Source organism: Lissotriton vulgaris, chromosome 1_1 (genome assembly GCF_964263255.1).
Source record: "Lissotriton vulgaris chromosome 1_1, aLisVul1.2, whole genome shotgun sequence".
NCBI classification, from domain to species: Eukaryota; Metazoa; Chordata; class Amphibia; order Caudata; family Salamandridae; genus Lissotriton; species Lissotriton vulgaris.
In genome coordinates, this window is record NC_141685.1 from 1,516,793,319 (window position 1) to 1,516,815,070 (window position 21,752).

The 21,752-nt window shown below is 47.4% G+C and overlaps 1 protein-coding gene across 2 annotated transcripts in view; it reads left to right on the forward strand.

The window, feature by feature from the left end:
• Nucleotides 1-21,752, forward strand: part of LOC147750744 (transcriptional regulator QRICH1-like) — a 265,829-nt gene that overhangs the window by 182,812 nt on the left and 61,265 nt on the right. The window lies entirely within an intron of this gene.

The following is a 21,752-nucleotide window of genomic DNA, read 5'->3' on the forward strand; positions in this document are numbered from 1 at the left end:
ACAGTTTAAGGGTCTGCTCGTAGAGCAGGAGTCGCCGTCGAAAACCTGAAAGGTTCTTCCGCTGAGAAAGGAACTCAGCCAGTCTAGGGCGTTTCCTGAGACTCCAAGATCGAATAGTCGGGACAACAGGCTTCTATGGCACAACGTGTCGAACGCGGCGCTTAGATCGAGGAGGACCACTGCCACTGACCCCCCTCGATCCTGGATTCTTCCGTGACGGCTAGAAGAGCCGTTTCTGTGCCGGAACCCTGTTTGGGTGGAGTCCAGTAAAAGGTTCTCCTCAAGATAGTTGGTGAGGTGGAGATTGATATACTTCTCCAGAACTTTGCTTGCCCACGGCAGCAGGGAGATTGGACGGTAATTGTTAGGGTCTGTGGGGTTGAGATTGTTTTTTTTAGCAGTGCTCTCACCATTGCTTGTTTCCAGGAGGGGGGGACCACTCCTCTTTTCATGGAACTATTGAGTAGGTCTATGAGGATGGGGAAGATGACTTGGTTGGCCATGTTCATCAACTGCGGGGGAGCTGGGTCGAGGGGGGAGCCAGATTTTACCTGAAGTGCAAGGGATTCGAGTGATTTCAGGTCTAGCGGTGGAAATTCATTCAGATGAATTTGCGGAGGATGTTTTGTGACGTTAGGGGGAGGTGATGTGACAGTGATGGTTTCCAGGCTGGTGGCTGCGAAGGAAGAGTATATTTTATTGATTTTTTGAAAGAAAAATTCAGCCAGTTCGTTACAGCGAGAAATAGGATCGTAGGTTGGGGCTATGGGAGGGGGGGATCTTAGAGAGGCTTTTGACTACTTGAAATATTTCTCTTGGTTTAAAGCGAGCTGCCAACATTTTCTCTTTGTAGTAGTTGGTCTGAGCTGAGTTTATTTCAGTTTTCAGTTCCTATCGTTGAGGAAGTGAGGGTGATCCCCAATTATGGAAGCTTTGTGGCTATTTGAAGGTCACTCCCATATGTAGAAGCAGGCTTATTAGGGTGGGCGTTTTCGCCCAGTGGCAATATCAGGGATTTCCCTCTGTTGATTCGGAAGCCTGAGATGGTTCCAACAAAGTCCATCTCTTTCAAAAAGGCGGGCACCGAACGGTCTGGCCAATCAAGAGCGGCTATGATGTCGTCTGCGTAGAGGCTAATGGGGAGACAGGGGGCAGCCCTGTCTCGTTCCCCGCTGGATGTCGAATGGGTCTGAGCGCAGACCGCCTAGACGGACCCGAGCCTGGGGGCGGTGTTAACAGCTGGCGATCCAGGAATGGAAACAGTCGCCCAGTCCAAAGCGCATCGGGACACGTTGTAGGTATGTCCAATCGACACGGTCAAACGCTTTTTCAGCGTCGATAGCTACCAGTACAGCATTGGAGTTCTGGAAGTTTGCTTTGTCGATCAAGTGCAGTATCCTTTTGGTGTTGTCGCTGCATTGTCGATTGGGCACAAAGCCCGATTGGTCAGGTTCCAAGATCCCGGGTAAGAGCGGGCCTAGGCGCGCTGCCAGGACCCCGATAAAAAGTTTTAGATCTAGGTTCAGCAAAGAGATTGGTTGGAATGCCGAGCATTGCGTAGGTTTCTTGCCTGGCTTAGGCAGCACGATCACTTCAGCCGCTAACATATCGGGGGGAATGGAGCCCGGTCCCTCAAAGGAATTAAAGAGCCGGGTGAGGACAGGGGCTAGCAGCTGGCCAAAGGTTTTATGAAAACCAGCTGAAAAGCCGTCCGGCCCAGGAGATTTAAGCGGGCGGAGGCGGGAGATGTCCGCCGTTACCTCTTCCAAACTGATGGGGGTGCCTAACGTGTCCGCGTTAGCTCGGGATATTTCTGTTATAGCCGCTGTGGTCAAATAGGCGTCGATGTCCCGGAGAGGCGTTTCCTCCGCTCCGTATAGTGAGGCATAGTATGTTCGAAATGCGTCTGCTATCTGGGTTTCCTCAGTGAGGGTGTTCTCAGAATCGTCCGTGAGGCCAGAGATTTTCGTACGTTGAGTTTTAGCTTTTAAGGCGCTGGCCAGTAAACGTCCAGTTCTGTTACCCCCGACATAGTATGTGTGTCGAAGGCGGAGCGCAGCAAATTCTACTCTGTCAGTGTCCAAGCTAGCCAGTTGAGCCCTGGCGGTTTTCAGTTGTCTTCAAACTCGAGGAGCGCCAGTGCGGCTATGCACCCTCTCCAGTTCAGCAGCTTGAGCTGTGAGATCATCCCTCTTCGCTCTCCGGTCCTTAGCCTCCGCAGCGGCAATTGCTATCAGTTCCCCGCGGACCACTGATTTCAAGGCCCCCCACAGGGCCGACGGCGACACCTCCGGTGTGTCGTTAATAGCCAAGTAGTCAACGATGCATTTGTGTAGTCGTTTGGTGACTTCTGGCCGTTGTAATAGGGTCTCGCGGAGGCGCCATGAGCCCCGAGGACGGGAGGACGCGGGGGCGATAATCGTTAGCTCTACTGCGTCATGATCTGAGAGCGCTGCAGGTACTATGTTGATCTCGTCTAGGTTAGGAAGCAGGTTGGATGACCCTATGAAGTGATCCAGCCTGGCATAGGTACGGTGGACATGGGAGTAGAAGGTGAACTGTGTTGCACTCGGATGTGCGGCCCTCCAAAGATCCACTAGGCCCCTTTCTCGCAACCACTCTGCGCCTGCCTCTGTGATGGCGCGCGTGTCCCCATAACGATGCCCGATCTATCTTTATTTGTATCCATGACTAAATTAAGGTCCCCCCGATAAGTAGGAGGATGTTGGATGGCTGAAGGGATTCAGAGAGTGCGCCTTTCCGAAAAGTTTCCTGGCCCGTGTTTGGGGCATAGATGGATCCTATCGTGAGACTCATGTCTCCAATCTGGAAGGTGTATGCCAAAAGCCGACCTTTAACTTCTCCCGCTCTATCCCTCACCTTTCCACGGAAGTGTTTGGACACTAAGATGGCTACTCCCGCTTTTTTTGTTGGAAGGGAAGAAAAGAATTGCTGGGGGAAGGCGTGTGAGCGCATTCTGTGCCAGTCTTTGGGCAAGAGGTGGGTTTCCTGTAATAAACAGATGTCAGCCCCGGAATTCTCTAAGTAGGAAATTATTGCCCTCTGGATAGGGTTGTTCAGCCCCTTCACATTGAGAGTCAGTATTTTCAAATTGGGGTTAGTCATGATAAGAAGAGTGAGCCGGGCAGCGCAGTGTATAGTGGTGTGCCCCAGACCGACAAGTGGAGGTCAAACTAATCAGTGTAAGAGGAACCCTTGACACCGTAGACCGCATGGAAAGTGTATATGAGATCCTCCATGTGGGTGTGTGCACATTCAGAAACGCCTGAGGGGCGAGGCACAGCAGGGAAGAATTAGTATAAGGCATAATAATTCCGCTGGTAGCAATCCCCCCCCGGCACACTGGTTCCCACCCCACATCCTACCCCAACTCCTCCCCCAAAACAACCCAACTGTCAAACGCTTCGTGCAAGTTCAAATTCCATTGTCTCAAACCTACGTGAACATCCCCCCCCTCCGACCTCCCGGTACCCCAACCCCAAACCAATAGAAGGTATAGTCCCAGTCATGTTAGTCCACACAGGGCTGTGGTAATGTTTCTTACACGGGTCATATCCAGTGGCGGCCACTCCGGCCCCCCACCGGAGTCCCCCCCCATCACACGGGTGTGATGTGAGCATTAAGTGATCTCACTAACAGGAATACCAGTCACTCAGGGGAAGAAGTCTCTTTGGCCACCTCTGCCACGGCCGTTGCTCGTTCCTTTGTGATGACAGAGGCGTCTGGTTTCAAGCGGTGTGAGGGGGATCGCCTGCGGCCCACCGTCTGCCAGCCCCCCAGAACGGTCCCTGTGAGGCGCTCGGCGTGGGCTCGTCATCCTCTTGGTCAAGCCCCAGGAGGGTGCAAGTATCTTTGAGTGAGCGCAATTGGTGTAACTTTCCGTTCCATTTAAATATTAGTCTGAACGGGTGGCCCCAGGAGTAGGGGGTTTCGTGCTGCCGCAGGAAGTCCGTTGCTTTCTTAAATTCCTTTCGCAGGGTAATGGCCGAAAGGTCTTGTTATAAGGCTATGGGGTTACCTTGAAATTGGATGGGCTGTGCTCGTCGGGCCTCCCGGAGAATTCACTCTTTCAGCTGGAAATCAGGGAGGAAGGCCAGGATGTCTGCTGGCGGAGCAGAGGCTCGCCTAGGTAGCCCAACCCTATGTGCCCTGTCAATCCAGATAGTAAAGTCTGCTGGCTCCCCCATAATTGTCCTGAAAAGTGTTTGCAAGTACCCTGTGACATCGGTCCCTTCCGCTTTCTGAGGGACCCCCCGGACCCGTATGTCGTTTTGACGAGAGCGGTTTTCAAGATCCTCTGCATGGGCCTGAAGGTCCAGCTGCTGGTCTGTGAGTCTTAGGACCTCCTGTTGGAGCTGTGTGATTTTGTCGCTTCTGGCCTGGTCCGGCTCTTCAATGGCCACTACCCGTTCCCCAAGGCTTTCCACGTCTCGCCGGAGCTCTCGGACTTCACCCGCTACATCTTGCTTTAAGGACTTGAAGTCTTCTCTGAGGGAGTTAAACAACGTCTCCAGGATCGTCCTGGTGATGGGTGCCTGGTCGTCCCCCGACGCCGGCGACGTCTTTGTGGTCACTGGAGAGGGTGGGTCTTTACTGGGCTTGGGCTGCGTCTTGGCCAAAAGTTCAGGGAGTGTTTGTGGCCCTTTCTTTCCTCTCTGTCCCGCCATGTTGTGGTAGGCCTCCGATGGGCGATGGGTCTCTGCGTCAGAGGTGAGTACTGAGGTCCGACGTGTTAAGATCAGGGGGGAGTATTGCTATCCCGGGGTCAGCTCACCGTCCACCTCGCAGCCGTGGACAAGGGCCTACCTTCGCCGCGCAACTGCCAAGGCACACCACGGTAATTAATGGCCACAGGGCGGGTATCGCAGGTTGGTCAACAGTGAAGCAGCAGGGTCAGCCACACCGGAGATGGTCAGACAAGGCCGGGCACCCAAAGAAGGCAGCCTCCGCAGCCAGGTAAGTGTGTAGTGAGAGTGGCCCTCTATTCTAAGTTGCCGCGGGTCTCTCCCGCGGACCCCCCGGCCAGCACTGGTCGATAAAGGCAAATGAATTCAGGCTCGAGTATGCTCCGCGCAATCTCGCCTCCCCAGGCGTTAGTGCGGTCCGACCCTCAGGCCCTCAGCCGGCCCACTCACCGGGAGCTAGATTGTTACCCCCGAGTCCCCGCTGCGGCGCCCACCTTCGCTCTCCTCCCCTTCCTCGTGTGTCTAGCTTGGGGGCAGCTTTCCGTAGCCGTTTTCGGTCCCACTGCTCCGGTCAGCTCTCCCTCAAGGATCTCCCTGAACCCCTGGAGGCCACAGGGACACTGCAGTGCTGGAAGGGCGGGCTCCGTCCCAGCGTCGTGGGGCCGCACCAAAGGCCGCGATCGTTGATGCGGAAGGCCCAAAGCCGGGGCCTCAATTTTCGCGACTCCCGGCCGGTCCGCACCTCATCACCGGCCGGGTCGCGGCAACAGGAATGTGCGCCGATCTGGGCCAAAGCTCCGGCAATATCGGCAGGGGCCCTCCTCGTCAGGCCCCTGGGTGCTCTGTTCGTCTCGCCGCCGGGGAGGCAGGGGTAGCGAACAAGCGCTCGGCCGATTGCAGCTCCGCGGCGGCCACCAACACCAGGCCGCGATCAGGCGTCTTCAGCTTCCTGAGCCTCCCAAGCAGCCTGCGGACCGGGCGGCCGGGCTTCGGGGCCACAGCCGCGCTCCGCTATCCTCCTCAGTGAGGTGCCGCAGGGAGATCAGGCTGCACATATAGGTGCGTTTAGGCAGGATTGGTCAGGGAGCCTCGGAAACTCGCGTCCGATCATGCCGCCATCTTGGACACGGTCTTGTAAATAACTTTTGTGAAGATTATGTTCAGTGTTTTTTATTGTGTCGAAAATCCAAGAACAGAAGTGAAAAATTAACATCTTTTTGTGATTTGTAATAAAGCTTGTAAGCTTGAAAACTGCTTGAAACATTTAAAGAACATATTTGAACCAGTGATGCTGTGGTTGCGCTGAGGGATGCTGTGTTTGCGCTGAGTGATGCTGTGTTTGCGCTGAGTGATGCTGTGTTTGCGCTGAGTGATGCTGTGTTTGCGCTGAGTGATGCTGTGTTTGCGCTGAGTGATGCTGTGTTTGCGCTGAGTGATGCTGTGGTTGCGCTGAGTGATGCTGTGGTTGCGCTGAGTGATGCTGTGGTTGCGCTGAGTGATGCTGTGGTTGCGCTGAGTGATGCTGTGGTTGCGCTGAGTGATGCTGTGGTTGCGCTGAGTGATGCTGTGGTTGCGCTGAGTGATGCTGTGGTTGCGCTGAGTGATGCTGTGGTTGCGCTGAGTGATGCTGTGGTTGCGCTGAGTGATGCTGTGGTTGCGCTGAGTGATGCTGTGGTTGCGCTGAGTGATGCTGTGGTTGCGCTGAGTGATGCTGTGGTTGCGCTGAGTGATGCTGTGGTTGCGCTGAGTGATGCTGTGGTTGCGCTGAGTGATGCTGTGGTTGCGCTGAGTGATGCTGTGGTTGCGCTGAGTGATGCTGTGGTTGCGCTGAGTGATGCTGTGGTTGCGCTGAGTGATGCTGTGGTTGCGCTGAGTGATGCTGTGGTTGCGCTGAGTGATGCTGTGGTTGCGCTGAGTGATGCTGGGGTGGTGCTGAGTGATGCTGGGGTGATGCTGAGTGATGCTGGGGTGGAGCTGAGTGATGTTGTGGTTGCGCTGAGTGATGTTGTGGTTGCGCTGAGTGATGCTGTGGTTGCGCTGAGTGATGCTGTGGTTGCGCTGACTGATGCTGTGGTTGCGCTGACTGATGCTGTGGTTGCGCTGACTGATGCTGTGGTTGCGCTGACTGATGCTGTGGTTGCGCTGAATGATGCTGTGGTTGCGCTGAATGATGCTGTGGTTGCGCTGAGTGATGCTGTGGTTGCGCTGAGTGATGCTGGGGTGGTGCTGAGTGATGCTGGGGTGGTGCTGAGTGATGCTGGGGTGGTGCTGAGTGATGCTGGGGTGGTGCTGAGTGATGCTGGGGCGGTGCTCAGTGATGCTGGGGCGGTGCTGAGTGATGCTGGGGCGGTGCTGAGGGATGCTGGGGCGGTGCTGAGGGATGCTGTGGTGTTGCAGAGTGGTGCTGTGGTGGTGCAGAGTGGTGCTGTGGTGGTGCAGAGTGGTGCTGTGGTGGTGCAGAGTGGTGCTGTGGTGGTGCTGAGTGGTGCTGTGGTGTTGCTGAGTGGTGCTGTGGTGTTGCTGAGTGGTGCTGTGGTGTTGCTGTGGTGTTGCTGTGGTGGTGCTGTGGTGGTGCTGTGGTGGTGCTGTGGTGGTGCTGTGGTGGTGCTGAGTGGTGCTGTGGTGGTGCTGAGTGGGAGATGGGGAGACGGAGAAAAAGGAGAGCAGGGAGAGGGAGAGGGTAAAGAGAGGGATAGAGGAGAGAGAGGAGGAGAGAGTAGAGAGAGACTGAGACGGAGAGGGAAGAGAGGGAGAGGGAAGTGAGGGAAAGGGAGAGGGGGAGAAGGGAGAAAGGGAGGGTAAGAAGAGAGGGGGAGGACGAGAGCGAAGGACGGAGGGGAGAGAGAGGGGAGGGAGAGAGAGAGAGAGGAGAGCAGGCAGAGGGGGAGATGGGGAGAGGGAGAAACGAGCTCACAAAAACAATAACGCAATTCACATTCATAGGCAATATTTCACGATAGTAAAGTACTTGAATGGTAAACATCGGTGGTGGTAGAGAAAGCAGCTTGGGTCTGGAAGTGTGACAAAACAGACCTGACGGTGATCCCTTCCTCTTGAAGCACCTAATATCCAATAACCCTTTTTAAGTTTCCAGTTTTCCCTAGAATTGAAGAAAGGGAATCGTGTGCACACTGAGTAGCACCCACCGTCCCGGTGCCTATTCCCTAAGGAATTCAAACTTGGTTTTTACAACAGCAAAGGTGCACCACAAACAATAATGTATCCAAGTAAATTTTACAAAAAGTCTCAAACGATGATCTTCTTTTTTGGATTTCCAATCTTTATTCAACAAAATGGAGTACCACACAGCCGACTCGTTTCGTCCCTCACAGGGGACTTCTTCAGGGCTGTTAAAACAAACCAAACATAGAAAAAAGTGTAAAACATAGATTCCTATTTACTTATTACAACTTACTACCACATATAAATACATGATTTACATGGTTTTGAAGCAATATACTCCAAGTTTTTAAAAAAAAATTGTCATTTAAAAAGCACATATAAGAGTGTAGAAATTTACAGTGCATATTCCACATACACGATCTAAAACAATACCAGGTTCCAAACCCCTGGGGAGAGTCTTATAACTAAAGGACAGACAGTGTAAAGAATTAAAAGAGAGATGAGGAAAGAAGACAATTTAGAGGGTTTAAAGAATTTACAAAAATGGGAGGCCTATACAACATGCACCTCCCTATCCAATGGCCAATATCCAGTTCATATGGCGCATTTATATTTGAAATATGAGTAAGATGCAGTGGATAATGGAAATTGTATCCAGTTAAATTTCTACAAAGACCATTGGACATGGAAAAACAGAGGAGGCGAAAGTATATCTCCTACATTGTGGCTTATAGAAAGAGAGAGCATGTACCATGGAAGCAAGTATCTCCTGTATATTTAGCAGAATAAGTGGAAGTGATGTGACCCCATGATCTCAAGAAAGATTAAAGTAGAGAGGTAAATCTAAAGCAAGAAAAGGAGTAATAAAGAAGGGGAGAGAAAGTGGAAGTAGGGAAGAAAAGATGGAGAGAAAGACTGACAGCAGAAAAAGCAAATTGAGGGAAGACAGAGAAGGGAAGACAGAGAAAGTAAGAAAGAAAGTGAGACAAAAGGAATTCAGTACGAGGAGACGAAAAGAACAAGTAAAAAAAAAAAAGTTAAAATAAAAGGAGACACGGCCTGGCGGCCGTGAAAGTTAAAGTACGGCTGGCTGGCCTTGAATAATTAAGGGAGGAGAAATGCCTGAGGCAGAGCGCAGGGGGCGGAGCGGATACCTTTGAAGACCTGGCACCCATACCACTTATGCAAATCGCACTGTAGCTGCTGCACTCACTAATCATGTTCCTGAACCTACTGCACCTAAGTAAAGAGAGTATTACACATGTAAGGTGTGAAGCCGAATATACATCGAAACGTCCAAAAGTGTGAGTGTGGCTGCCTGGCCACGCACATGAACAGCGCTGTCACCCCGAGCTCACAAAAACAATAACGCAATTCACATTCGTAGGCAATATTTCACGCTAGTAAAGTACTTGAACGGTAAACATCGGTGGTGGTAGAGAAAGCAGCTTGGGTCTGGACGTGATGTGACCTCATGATCTCAACTAGCGTGTGCCCTTTCGTGTAGCTCCTACACGAAATAGGTAACGTATATCTGCACATAAACTGTCTATGTTCCGGGTATAGGGAGAAGGGCAAATTGATGGACATGAAAACAGGGAAGGAGCGAGGGAAAAGGAGTGAAAGCAAGAGGCACAGATGGGAAGAGAAAGATTAAATTATAGAGGTAAATCTAAAGCAAGAAAATTAAAACGAAACTGAAAGTACGGCCGAGTGAATAATTAGGGGAGGAGCGGATACCTTTGAAGAGCTGCTGATCGGCTCCAGCGGAGCAGGTATGTCCAAAGCTTACGTCCAGCTGGGGCTATCGGAAAAGGTCAGCTCAAGAAGCAGCAGCAGTCCGGGGAGGGCGGAGGACTAAATCAAGTTCCAAATCCTGTTACATGAACGGAAAATACGAGCGCTGAGAGTAATAAGGCTCGCTGCTTCTAGACTCCAGACAATGAGTGCATGTTATGGGCCCATGTTGGGAGAAGAGATAACCGAGTTGATTGGTGCAAATGCAGAAGGCATGACTAACTCAACAAACAATGAGAAAATGAGTCTAATAGGGGCAGAAAGGCACAACAAGTTAAAACGAGACACGGCCTGGCGGCCGTGAAACAGAAAGTACGGCCGAGTGAATAATTAGGGGAGGAGCGGATACGAGTCTAATAGGGGCAGAAAGGCACAAAGACACGGCCTGGCGGCCGTGAAACAGAAAGTACGGCCGAGTGAATAATTAGGGGAGGAGCGGATACGAGTCTAATAGGGGCAGAAAGACACAAGTTAAAACGGGACACGGCCTGGCGGCCGTGAAACTGAAAGTACGGCTGAGTGAATAATTAGGGGAGGAGCGGATACCTTTGAAGAGCTGCTGGCGGCACCAAGCTGGGGAACAGATGGGTGGCTTTGATGTGCACGCGCATTTTAGGTCAATGCGCTTGCGCATTGAGCTGGCTTTTCACGGGCACAGCATCAAAGCTCCGTTTTGGTTAAGCTCTCGATAAGCCCCTATTTCTCTCGCCAGCTCAATGCGCAAGCGCATTGACAGGCGAGACCTAAAAATGTGGGGCGGGTAACGCCGCACGCATGTGTCAATTTTATGTTGACAAGCGCTTTTTCATTTTCAGAAACTGGTGGAAAGGTGCGTCGCGGGGTGTACAATTTTAATATTTTTTTTTTTTTGCACCTATAGAAAATATCGTTTGTTTTTTGTGGCTTGCCCTTCCTTCCAATATGATTGCAAGCAGCACAGTTTGATAGGCGTTGACTCTTCCACCCCAGAGTTTAATTCTGGAATATTGTGAGATAATGCTGCCTAACTGTAAATCTCAGGCACGTAAAGATGTAATTTAGAAAATGGTCATCTGATGTGACCTACTAGAAGGGAGTGGCTTTGTCCCCTTTGAGAGCACAGACCTGTTTTGGCAGCGTCACTGCACACTGCCGGTACAGGGCTTGGCTCCCTCGAGAGAAGAGGTGGGCGCTGCAAACCACGCTTTTGACAGATCACTAAAGTGTGTGTCGTGTGTGTGTGTCTCTCTCTCTCTCTCTCTGTGGCTCTGTGTGTGTGTGTGTCTGTACGTGTGGCTGTGGCTCTCTGTGTGTGTGGCTGTGGCTCTGTGTGTGTGTGTGTGTGTGTGTGATATGAGCTGGAATCCCACATCACACAACTCGCACCTGCAGTGTGAGAGACAACAGTGTGTATGAGAGACAGCAGTGTGAGACAGCATTGTGTGTAAGAAAGACAGCAGTGTATAAGAAACAGTGTAGTGTGTGAGACAGCAGTGTGAGAGACAACAGTGTGTGTGTTCTAAGGAGAGACAGCAGTTTGAGAGAGACAGCAGTTTGAGAGAGACAGAAGTGTGAGAGAGACAGAAGTGTGAGAGAGACAGTAGTGTGAGAGAGACAGTAGTGTGAGAGAGACAGTAGTGTGAGAGAGACAGCAGTGTGAGAGAAACAGCAGTGTGAGAGAAACAGCAGTGTGAGACCTTTTATTTATGTTTTGGTTTTTAAAACATAAAAAAACGCATTTGCGAGAGATTAAGCTAATGGCATTGAAAATGACAATGCCATTTATTTATCTGTTTTCAAAACCAACACATAAATAAAAAGTTTGTAATTTACAATGACAATAGCTCTAACTTTTGCAAAGGCTAGACGTTGCATTGTAAATGCTTGTTTCTTGTTTACCTTCGGCTCCATGCTCCCTCCACCTATAGCCAGCTCTGAATATGTATGTTGCTGCAGTCACTACCTGTGGCCTGGCACTGTGTTTACCATGGGGTTCGGGGTAGAGGGACTAGGGAGGAGAGTATAGCAAAAAGGAACAGTAAAGAGAAAAGGAAGAATAGAAAATGAAACGATTAAAGAAAGTAGAGGAAAAGTGACAGTAAGGCGGAAGAACATAAAGACGACCAAAAAGGGACAGGGAAGGGAAAAGGGCCAAAAGTGAGGATGTCGGTGAGAGACTAAAAGATAAGCTATAGATATGAGAGCAGATCGATGAAGAAGGAAAGTGGGGGAAAGCAGGTTACGATAGAGATAGAAAAGAGGATACACAAGAGTTGGGGAGAGAGGAAACACTTAAGAGAAAGAAAGGTTTTAAGGAGAGAGGGAGAAAGAAGTTAAGGACGAGAGAGAGATGGGAGATGAAGGGATTGGGAGAAGAGGTGGTGAAATCAGGATATAGATTAGAGAGGTTGGAGCTAGAGAGGAGAGCGGGAAAGACCTCTAATATGAGGAACATGGATTCATGTAGTTACCATTAGTGGAACAGGTGCGTTAAGAGGGGAATCAGGGGTCCACTGGGCTCTAGTTATAGCTATCTTATTACCGACAGGGAGTGCAGAAGTCCATTTTCCTTTCTAGCACTAGGGCCCAAGGCACCCTTGCTATTCCTCTGTAATAGTCTTCACAGCTGAACAGAAGATGGTTATCTGTCCCTAAGCCTTAGTGCCTTTTAATGGGCTGGCTTGACAGCGTAGCTATCACCATACAATTATGTTGAGAAACTCTAGGCGAGGGGCATTCGCTCCGCCCCAACACATTGGGAGCCAGGAGTACATGTTTTGATTGGGCAGATGTTGCTTGCCCTCCAGCATCTATGATGATTTTGTTTATTTAGCCAGCTTGCTGAGCATGGACTTTCAGGCGCACGCACACAGCATTGTAATGCTGCAAAAGTGTCTTAGATAACTAGATAATGCATAGTATTTTTCTCTAGCAGCAGCACTGATGGAAGTAGGGCAGTCCTTAACCTACATGGATTTTTTTAGGTCTAGCTTAACAGTGCAACTGTCATACCTTATGTAATCAACAAAAGAGGTTTCAGAGTCCTACCGAGAGGGAGGCTTAGGCTCCACTTACATGTTGATCCCCCTAAGTACAGGAATTGATTGGGCCTAATTAGTGTGCTTCCTCTCAAAAGACTGCATGTATTGCACATTTTGGCTTGTGGCAAAGTTTATACTCTGTGCAGCAGGATTGAGTTAATTGTACCAAGCCTGTGATCATAGCTACAGGCCTGATCTGTTTATTATGAAATGTTATGATCAAGGCACTAGGGCTGGTGTATTTATTGTGTAAAGCATGTGAATTGTTATTACCCTGTATTAAAGCCTACTATTGGGTTTTTTGTTTCATGGATTCTCACAGAATACCGTAGTAAGGGCAGAAGTTTCATTGTGATTATTATTGCTAGGCCCTGTTGAGAGGTGTTGTATATTGTTATGAAAGCTGTATTTTTATACACATTTTTAATTTTATAACTGTATGCATGATGGTTGCCAGTTTATGCACACTGGTATAGGCTGATGTTGGGTGAAGTATAAAGCCAGTGTTAAAGGATAAAACCTGCATCAGCTCATTGGGAAAAGCCTGCCAGAGTTCATTTGTTTGACCTGTTTATTATGAAATTTTATGACAAATCTAGTCGATATGATCTACTTATTGTGAAAAGCGTAGGTTAAAGACAATAGGCTTTTAAGGACGGAATTGTCATTACAATGTGCTAAAGCCAGTAGGCAGGTACTTTGTTACAATGAATTTCACAGATGACTGTATTAGGCAAGGGTTGTGGTAATCTACCCTGCAAACTTGGGGGGGGGGGGGGGGATATACAAGATATGCACTACAAATATCCTTACTAGGCTTTCATAGGAGAGATAGTATTTTGCTTTGACAATTGTAATTCTGTATTCATTTATACTTTTGTCTGTATGCTGCCTAGTTGCTTGTGGACAGCTTACACTAAGTACAATCTGCTTAAGTTGGTAATGGTGGCAAGCCAATGATGATTGGTTATCATGGAAAGTTACAATAAATTCAGTAGACCCAACATATTGACTGTGAAAAGCATATGTTAAAGACAATAGGAAGCGTAGATTGTTATTACTCTACAGATAGGTATTTTGCTGCATGGAATCTTCCAGATTGACATAATAGATGAGCATTTTGGTGCTGGTTACCCCATCTGACAAACCGTGGATATAGACGATTTGTTCTGTCAGAATCATTGTTAGGCCTCTTAGGAGAGAGCGGGAGTATTTTGCTTTGCCAATGGTACTTTTGAAAACGATTTAATTTTAGGCCTGTATGTCTGATGTTTGGTTGCCTTGTGGCAAAGCATATGCTCTGTATTGGAGGTCTCAATTGGTTATAGTGAAAATCCATTGATAAGAGTTAAAGGCCTGATTGGTACTTAAAGAAAAAAATTCTGTTGTTATAGGTCTGATTTGTTTACTATGAAAAGTTAAAATAGCCCCATTAGGTTTGATGTATTGATTCTGAAAAGCATATGTTAAAATCAATGGGTATATTAGAGTGGACTCTTACTTCTCTGAATTAAAGCCTACAGATAGGTATTTTGCTACACAAAATGCCGGAATACCTTTGTAGAGAATGATTTTGGTGTTGGTTACTACCTCGGACAAACCCTAGGGGGAGATTTGCAATGCAATAATTATTGCTAAAATCTCTTTTTAGATGTCTTCCAGGATCTTGTAATAAAATGAAATCATTAAATAATGCAAACATCTATATACATCCAAAACAACAAGGTGCCTGATATGGAAGAGCCACACACAGGTTAGTAGGCTTGAATTTCTTTAATGGAGGCTGCCGAAGGCGGGCTGAACATGATGAGACACGCAAAATAAGCCCTTGTCCCGACGCGTTTCGTGGATGGACTGCACTTAATCATGGGCTGCAGACATTTAAAGGCGGGACGGCAAAGCAGTTTTTGAAGCACCTGAAAAATATCAGTCCCCACCCAGGTGGGCTTGGCCACGAACTGCGGCCTTCTGGAACTTGTAGTGTCCTCATCTCACCACAGTGGGTTGCGTGCCGTCATGCCAACAGTAACAAACCATGATTCCCATGTGAGTTGTGTGGCATCACTCTTCCCAGCCACGGTCTCTTTATACCCCTACAAGCAGCACCTGTTCCCGTAACCGCACCGCCAGGTTTGGCAATGCGCAGGTCTGAGCTCGCAGATGGGCTTCTTCCGGGGTCCAGGCGGAACCGCACACATCCAAAACAACAAGGTGCCTGATATGGAAGAACCAATCACAGGTTAGTAGGCTTGAATTTCTTTAATGGAGGCTGCTGAAGGCGTGCTGAACATGAGACACGCAAAATAAGTCCTTGTCCCAGACGCGTTTCGTGCATGGACTGCACTTAATCATGGGCTGCAGAATTTTAAAGGCGTGTCGCAGGTATTCCGTGCTCATACAGAACTGTGCATAGAGGCTTGGAACCTCAGTGAATTAGGGTGTACCAAAACTCACCTTAGTACCCAAAAATCCCCTACCAGACTACCTACAGTGCCTCATTGGTTATCACAAACTCCCAATGCTTAGACAAACCAGAACATGGACTTAGTACACCTCAGATAACGTGGAACACATGAACACTCTTTCGTTATACAATCATTTCAATCCAGAACAAGGAGTAAAAGAGGACACATGCATATTTGAAATGTTTATTCACTAATGCAGTGTTCTCAAACGCAGTATCTTTGCTAATACAAGCAAACATATTATAAGAAACAAAGTAATCCGCATAGTCACTAGTCCATAGAACACAAACGGTGAAAGCATGGTATTATGCTGAAATGAATAGGGTCTAACAAAACCTAATTCTCACCCTCCCTAGCTAGTATATTATATTATATCTAGTTTCAAGGTTCAAAGCTTTATTCTATTATTAAAAGAAACAATCATAAAAGCATAAAATGCATGTACATTTATATTGTTACACTCTAATGTAATTACCCCATAAAAAAGGTTAGGTGCAGCTTGGTGATACAATAAAACAAAATGATTAAAAGACCATACTTTTCCTTGCAGTCACAGATTTCAGAATAAACGTGGCTGTGTGAAAACAAATATCAGGGTCATCTAAGGAAAACCGCAGCCTCCTTGCCGATTTTACCGTTGTAGTTGCCCATTTTGTAAATAATGGTTTTAAATAGGCAACGCGAAGATGTTTATAAAGGTCACACAGAAGTAAAAAATGCGCAGTACTCTGTTTGGTGACCCCGTCGCATGGGCATGGTATAGAGGGATAGTTTTTCATGACTGGGAACGCAACCAAATGGTGGACAATTCTGAGTCCTAGTCTAATAAGGACAAAACGATGAGATGGTCTGGTGACAACCTTTAAGTATTTGGAAAAGCCAGATGAATCCCTATTGGAGTGGTAATACTGAGGGATAGTTAACAGCATAGTAGAGTCTCTTCGCACTTGAGCTTTCTTATATAAATAAGAAGACTTTAGCTCTTTCTTTGAAATATCAGAGAGGCTCTCCTGATCAGCCAGGAGATTAAGATTAAATAAATCCCTAGCAGTTGTCACAACATAATTAATCCATGGGATCAGTGAGCTTTTGTCTAGGCGGAGGCAATCAGTAATAATGCTCCTCGTAAAGCTAGTTTCTTTCTTATGCCAAATTGCTCTCCACACCAAAAAATGGTCTTAGACAGATTAAATCTGATAAAAACTCCAGACCCAATTCCTGGTGTATTATCAGAGTGGAGGCAGACGTAGGCAGGAATAATAATCTTTTAAAAAAAACTATTTTCTTATATTTGCAAATCCCCATGGCGACAATGCCCCCAAACACCGGATCCGTAGAGCGCAATTGCAACGCATCTATAGCGATATATGTGTAGCATGTCATATATACGGCGGTCGCCAAGCTTATTTGCAAATTTGAAAACTCCATGAGCACTTTTGGACATCTTGGCTTATACATTAGATATCTCCTGTGACCACATACCATTACTACTAAAAGTAATGCCCAAATAACAAAATTTATTTACAATTTCTTTTTTTTTGTCCCTCTATATGGAAAGATTTCAACTTCCTCATTTTCTTGTCACATGGCATAATAAACGTTTTGGTATTATTAATTTTTAAATTTTTTTCCTTGATAAAACCCGCAAACTTGTCCATCAGTTTCTGTGAACCTCGGGGGGTTCTGGATAGGAGCACTGAATTGTGAGCATAAAGCAGGATGGGAACAGCCTGACCATCAACTAGCGGTGCATCAGAGTTAACCTGCTTCAGCTCGGTGTCTATAGCATTAATGAAGAGGGAGAAGAGAAGGGGCGCAAGGACACAGCCTTGTCCAATGCCTAACTTCACACTAATACAATCGGTATATTCCCCCCGCCCTCCCCCCCCGCCCATATCTGATGCAGGCAGAGAGTTTAGAGTATAACCTGGCCAGGAAATAAATGATCTCCGCTGGGGCACCTTGTTCTAATAAGGTTGCCCATAGCAGCGCTTGATAGACAAGATCGAACGCGCTGCTTAGATCAGCAAAGCAGAGGAAAAGCGAGCACTGCTTGGCACGGGTATACTTCCCTATTAAGAGGTCTAAATTTATGCATTGTTCTACGGTACCAAGACCCTTTCAGAACCCGAATTGGGACCGTGCAAGAATACCACAGCCCTCGGCCCACTCCTCTAACCTGGCCAACAGCACCCGACTCATGGTTTTAAGTGATGAATCCAAAAGGGAGATAGGGCGGTAGTTTTTGGCATCTGACCTATCCCCCTTTTTATATATCGGAATAATTACGGATTCACCCCAACTAGGCGGAGTGCTTTCCATGACTGCGGCATTAAAGACCCTAGTCAAGACGGGGCCCCACAATGATGTATCTGCCTTATACAGGTCTATGGGCACCCCATCAGGACCAGGGGCCTTCGCTCCCTTGCTAATTCTAATGGCAAGATCTACCTCCGATGCTGTAATACTTAGAGGGACAATTGGCCATGGATCCGCCTCCCCCAAGGGTGAATCCACCACCCTCTGCGGGTCGAAAATACTAGTAAAGTGGGTAACCTAGCAATCCTCGCTGACTTGGGCAGTGAGGACTGGAGTGTTATCGCTCTTGAGAAAGGGACAATTAACCGTATCCCAAAACAGTTTGCTGTCCGATAATTCGACGGCCTTGGTCAAATTGTCCCATGCTTCCTGCAATTCCAACTTTCGACGTTTTAAATGCCCCTTATAGGTGGCCCTAAGAATTATGATACTCGACCTATCTCTGGGCCTACAGATAAAGCCCTCTTAAGCTTCTGCAATGACTCGGTGCACAAAGAGTCAAACCAACCCATCCTTGGTTTACGATTAGTATGCTTAGTGGAGGTCAGGGTGTTTTCGACTATGTTATTGATCCTATTAAAACTAGTTAGTATGCCACGAAAATCTGTACTTTCGTCCAGACAGAAGTACAAATCGGGCAAACATGCCGCGACAATTTTAATCAGCAACTTTTCGGAGTTATCACCCTTCCATTTTATCCTATGACCGTTTAGTCTACAAGGGGCGATAACGATAACAGCAGTTTGGGCTGCTGGTGCTTTATTACCCCATACAAGCAGTGTTACTGTGACACAATTATGGTCGCTGATCGTAAGATCCAGTACGACCGGAGTGTCGCAATACATGCAAATATCATCTGAGACCAAAAGATGATCAATGACTGTAGCTGTATTCCTCCCTGTGAAGGTAGGGACGGGATTTCCATCACCATCTCCTGCAGGTTGTAACACAACCAAGTAAAATTTCGCAAGGGCGGAGTTCAGGGACTCTCCGTAAAAGCTATGCTTAAAATGAATATACCCTTCTCCTCTATCATCATATACCCCGCACACCTTAGTTTATGATAAGGGACACAATGGAATATTAAAATCCCCACCCCACAAGAATACAAAATTAACATGATTAGCCCGAACAATCCCATCCAGGGCCTTAACGACCTCGCTAACCGCGGTCGATCGCATAGTGTCAGGCAAATTATTATAAAAGTTAATCAGTAGGACATTACGGCCATTCTTATATCTCAACCACAACAATTGGGAGTGGCTTCCAATCATGACCTATCTTATACATGCACAGGAAGGTTAACCGAAAGCAAAATAAGTAAACCCCCTTTAGCTCTACCCATATTCGAACCTTGTGCTGGGAGGTTATAAGCGATGTAACAGTCATAGGTGATGTCATCTACACTCCAAGTCTCTTGAAGGCATAAAATGTCGTAAGATTCCAAAATTTCTTTCCAGCCCAGGACACCCAGTTTATTTATCCAACCCGCAATGTTCCAATTTGCTAGATTATACCCTCGTCTATCTTTTTGTATCCCTGCCACGGGAGTAATATCCCTATCCCGGTATGTAGCATCTAAAGCCTCTATATTTGCTAAATTGAAGATCGGATTACTATATCCTTGAAGGTCTCTTTGGGTTTTAGCAGGGCGGCCCCATACCTCAAGATCCTAGTGGTAAGGGATCACATCATCTTCCACCAGCTCTCTGCATGCGAAGCACCATCAAGTGCGTTTGTATGCTCTTGTGCAAAGCAATATAAAACGCGCCTAAAGCCAGAACTTGGCCGCAGCTGCATGTATGTTATGTCTAGGAACGTGCGAAGATCAGTGCTCACAACAACCACTGTGTTGAGATATCCTTGAAGGTTTCTGCACTCACTGTACAGATACAGCTCGCCAAGCAAGGCTGATATCAGAGTAACAACATATTATTCTCGCATGAATCAAAAACATTCTACTAGGCTCAAAGCTAAAGCAACAGCTATGTGTCGTGTGCAAAAGTAGCAGAAAGGTAAAATGGCATTTAAACTTCTAAAAAAGCTCATGCTAACTTAACACAGCATACAGGCAATATATATCTATACGACAGGCGGGACGGCAAAGCAGTTTTTGAAGCACCTGAAAAATATCAGTCCCCACCCATGTTGGCATGGCCACGAACTGCGGCCTTCTGGAAATTGTAGTGTCATCTCACCACAGTGGGTTGCGTGCCATCATGCCAACAGTAACAAACAATGATTCCCATGTGGGTTGTGTGGCATCACTCTTCCCAGCCACGGTCTCTTTATACCCCCACAAGCAGCACCTGTTCCCGTAACCGCATGGCCAGGTTTGGCAATGCGCAGGTCTGAGCTCGCAGATGGGCTTCTTCCGCGGTCCAGGCGGAACCGCACGAATCCACAACAAGGTGCCTGATATGGAAGAGCCACACACAGGTTAGTAGGCTTGAATTTCTTTAATAAAGGCTGCCGAAAGCAGGCTGAACATGATGAGACACGCAAAATAAGTCCTTGTCCCCGACGCGTTTCGTGCATGGACTGCACTTAATCATGGGCTGCAAACATTTAAAGGCGGGACGGCAAAGCAGTTTTTGAAGCACCTGAAAAATATCAGACCCCACCCAGGTGAGCGTGGCCACGAACTGCGGCCTTCTGGAACTTGTAGTGTCCTCATCTCACCACAGTGGGTTGCGTGCCGTCATTCCAACAGTAACAAACAATGATTCCCATGTGGGTTGTGTGGCATCACTCTTCCCAGCCACGGTCTCTTTATACCCCCACAAGCAGCACCTGTTCCCGTAACCGCACCGCCAGGTTTGCCAATGCGCAGGTCTGAGCTCGCAGATGGGCTTCGTCTGCGGTCCAGGCGGAACCGCACAAATCCAAAACAACACAAGGTGCCCGATATGGAAGAGCCACACACAGGCTAGTAGGCTTGAATTTCTTTAATGGAGGCTGCCAAAGGCGGGCTGAACATGATGAGACCCACAAAATAAGTCCTTGTCCCCGACGCGTTTCGTGCATGGACTGCACTTAATCATGGGCTGCAGACATTTAAAGGCGGGACGGCAAAGCAGTTTTTGAAGCACCTGAAAAATATCAGTCCCCACCCAGGTGATATATATATAAATATATATCCATATATGCACATAGAGGGCCTCAGGATCGACTCGGTTATACCATTGGTCTGTCAGGGCCATTTTGGTTTCATCCATGACAGCGAATTACATGAGATAATGGATGGCATTTTCTGAGCATATGTGTGCTTCCACTTGAAAATGTTTGTGTTTCATTATCAGGCCTTGTTGTCCAATTCTCCTTTCATTTCTTTTCTTTTTATTTTAATGTTTTAAGAGGATATTACGGCTCTTCACATACCACGTTCTCACTGACTCTAAATGCGGAGATCATTATGGAATGCTTTTTTCGAAAATGAATTATTTTTTTACCATTTGACAATTTGGGCAACTCGTTGGTTCTAAATGTAGCGGCCATGCTTGAACTTTAAAATAGTGATAGACTATTTACAAACCTTTGCAAGACTGACACCCACTGCCATGTTTAGTTTTGTTATTGCAAACGTATGCCTGGTTTGTATAGGAGGCAGCTTGTTTTCTGTGAACATTTTTAATTTCACGTTGAAGAGAAATTCAGGTTTGCAGCCTGCACCACTGGAAACAGATGTTTCTTACAAAAGAAACGGCATTATGTCCCAGTTCCAATCCAGCATTCTCATGCTGTCTTGGACTGTTTTGTGTTGCTGAGTAGTTGCGTCACTCTGACAGAGGGACTGTGCTGAGATATTACTAGTTGATTACATTAAGTGAGGGCAACTAGTTTCATCTTGGGGTATGCATTTTGATCAAAGGTATGATCTGTTCTGTTGGATAAAGTGCGCACATTTATCTCCCCCCAGGTACACTCAGTAGGCAGCAATTCACTAAAACGCACCCAAAAACAATCGAGTAAGTTTCAGTTCTATTACTGCTTTGTTGGGGACCATATCGTAATGCTGTTCTATTTTAATCCCGAAAGTAAAAGCAGGATCCAAATTAGGGGTTAGTCATGGGAAGTATTGTTTTGTACTTTTGGTTGAATCCCTTTCTAGTTTGCTGGGTCTGTTTCGTTACGAGGCCAACGTTTTTCTTCCTATCAATAGTCTCTAAGCTGCCTGTCGGAGAGTATTGCAGTCTGCATGTTTTGAAACATATGCAGCCTGATGAGACACTCTGATGGTATGTACCTTGTTTACGACAAAGTAAGATTTCTGTTGTTACGCTATGACTAGTATGTTTTGGCAGGAAATTATTTTTTCTGGT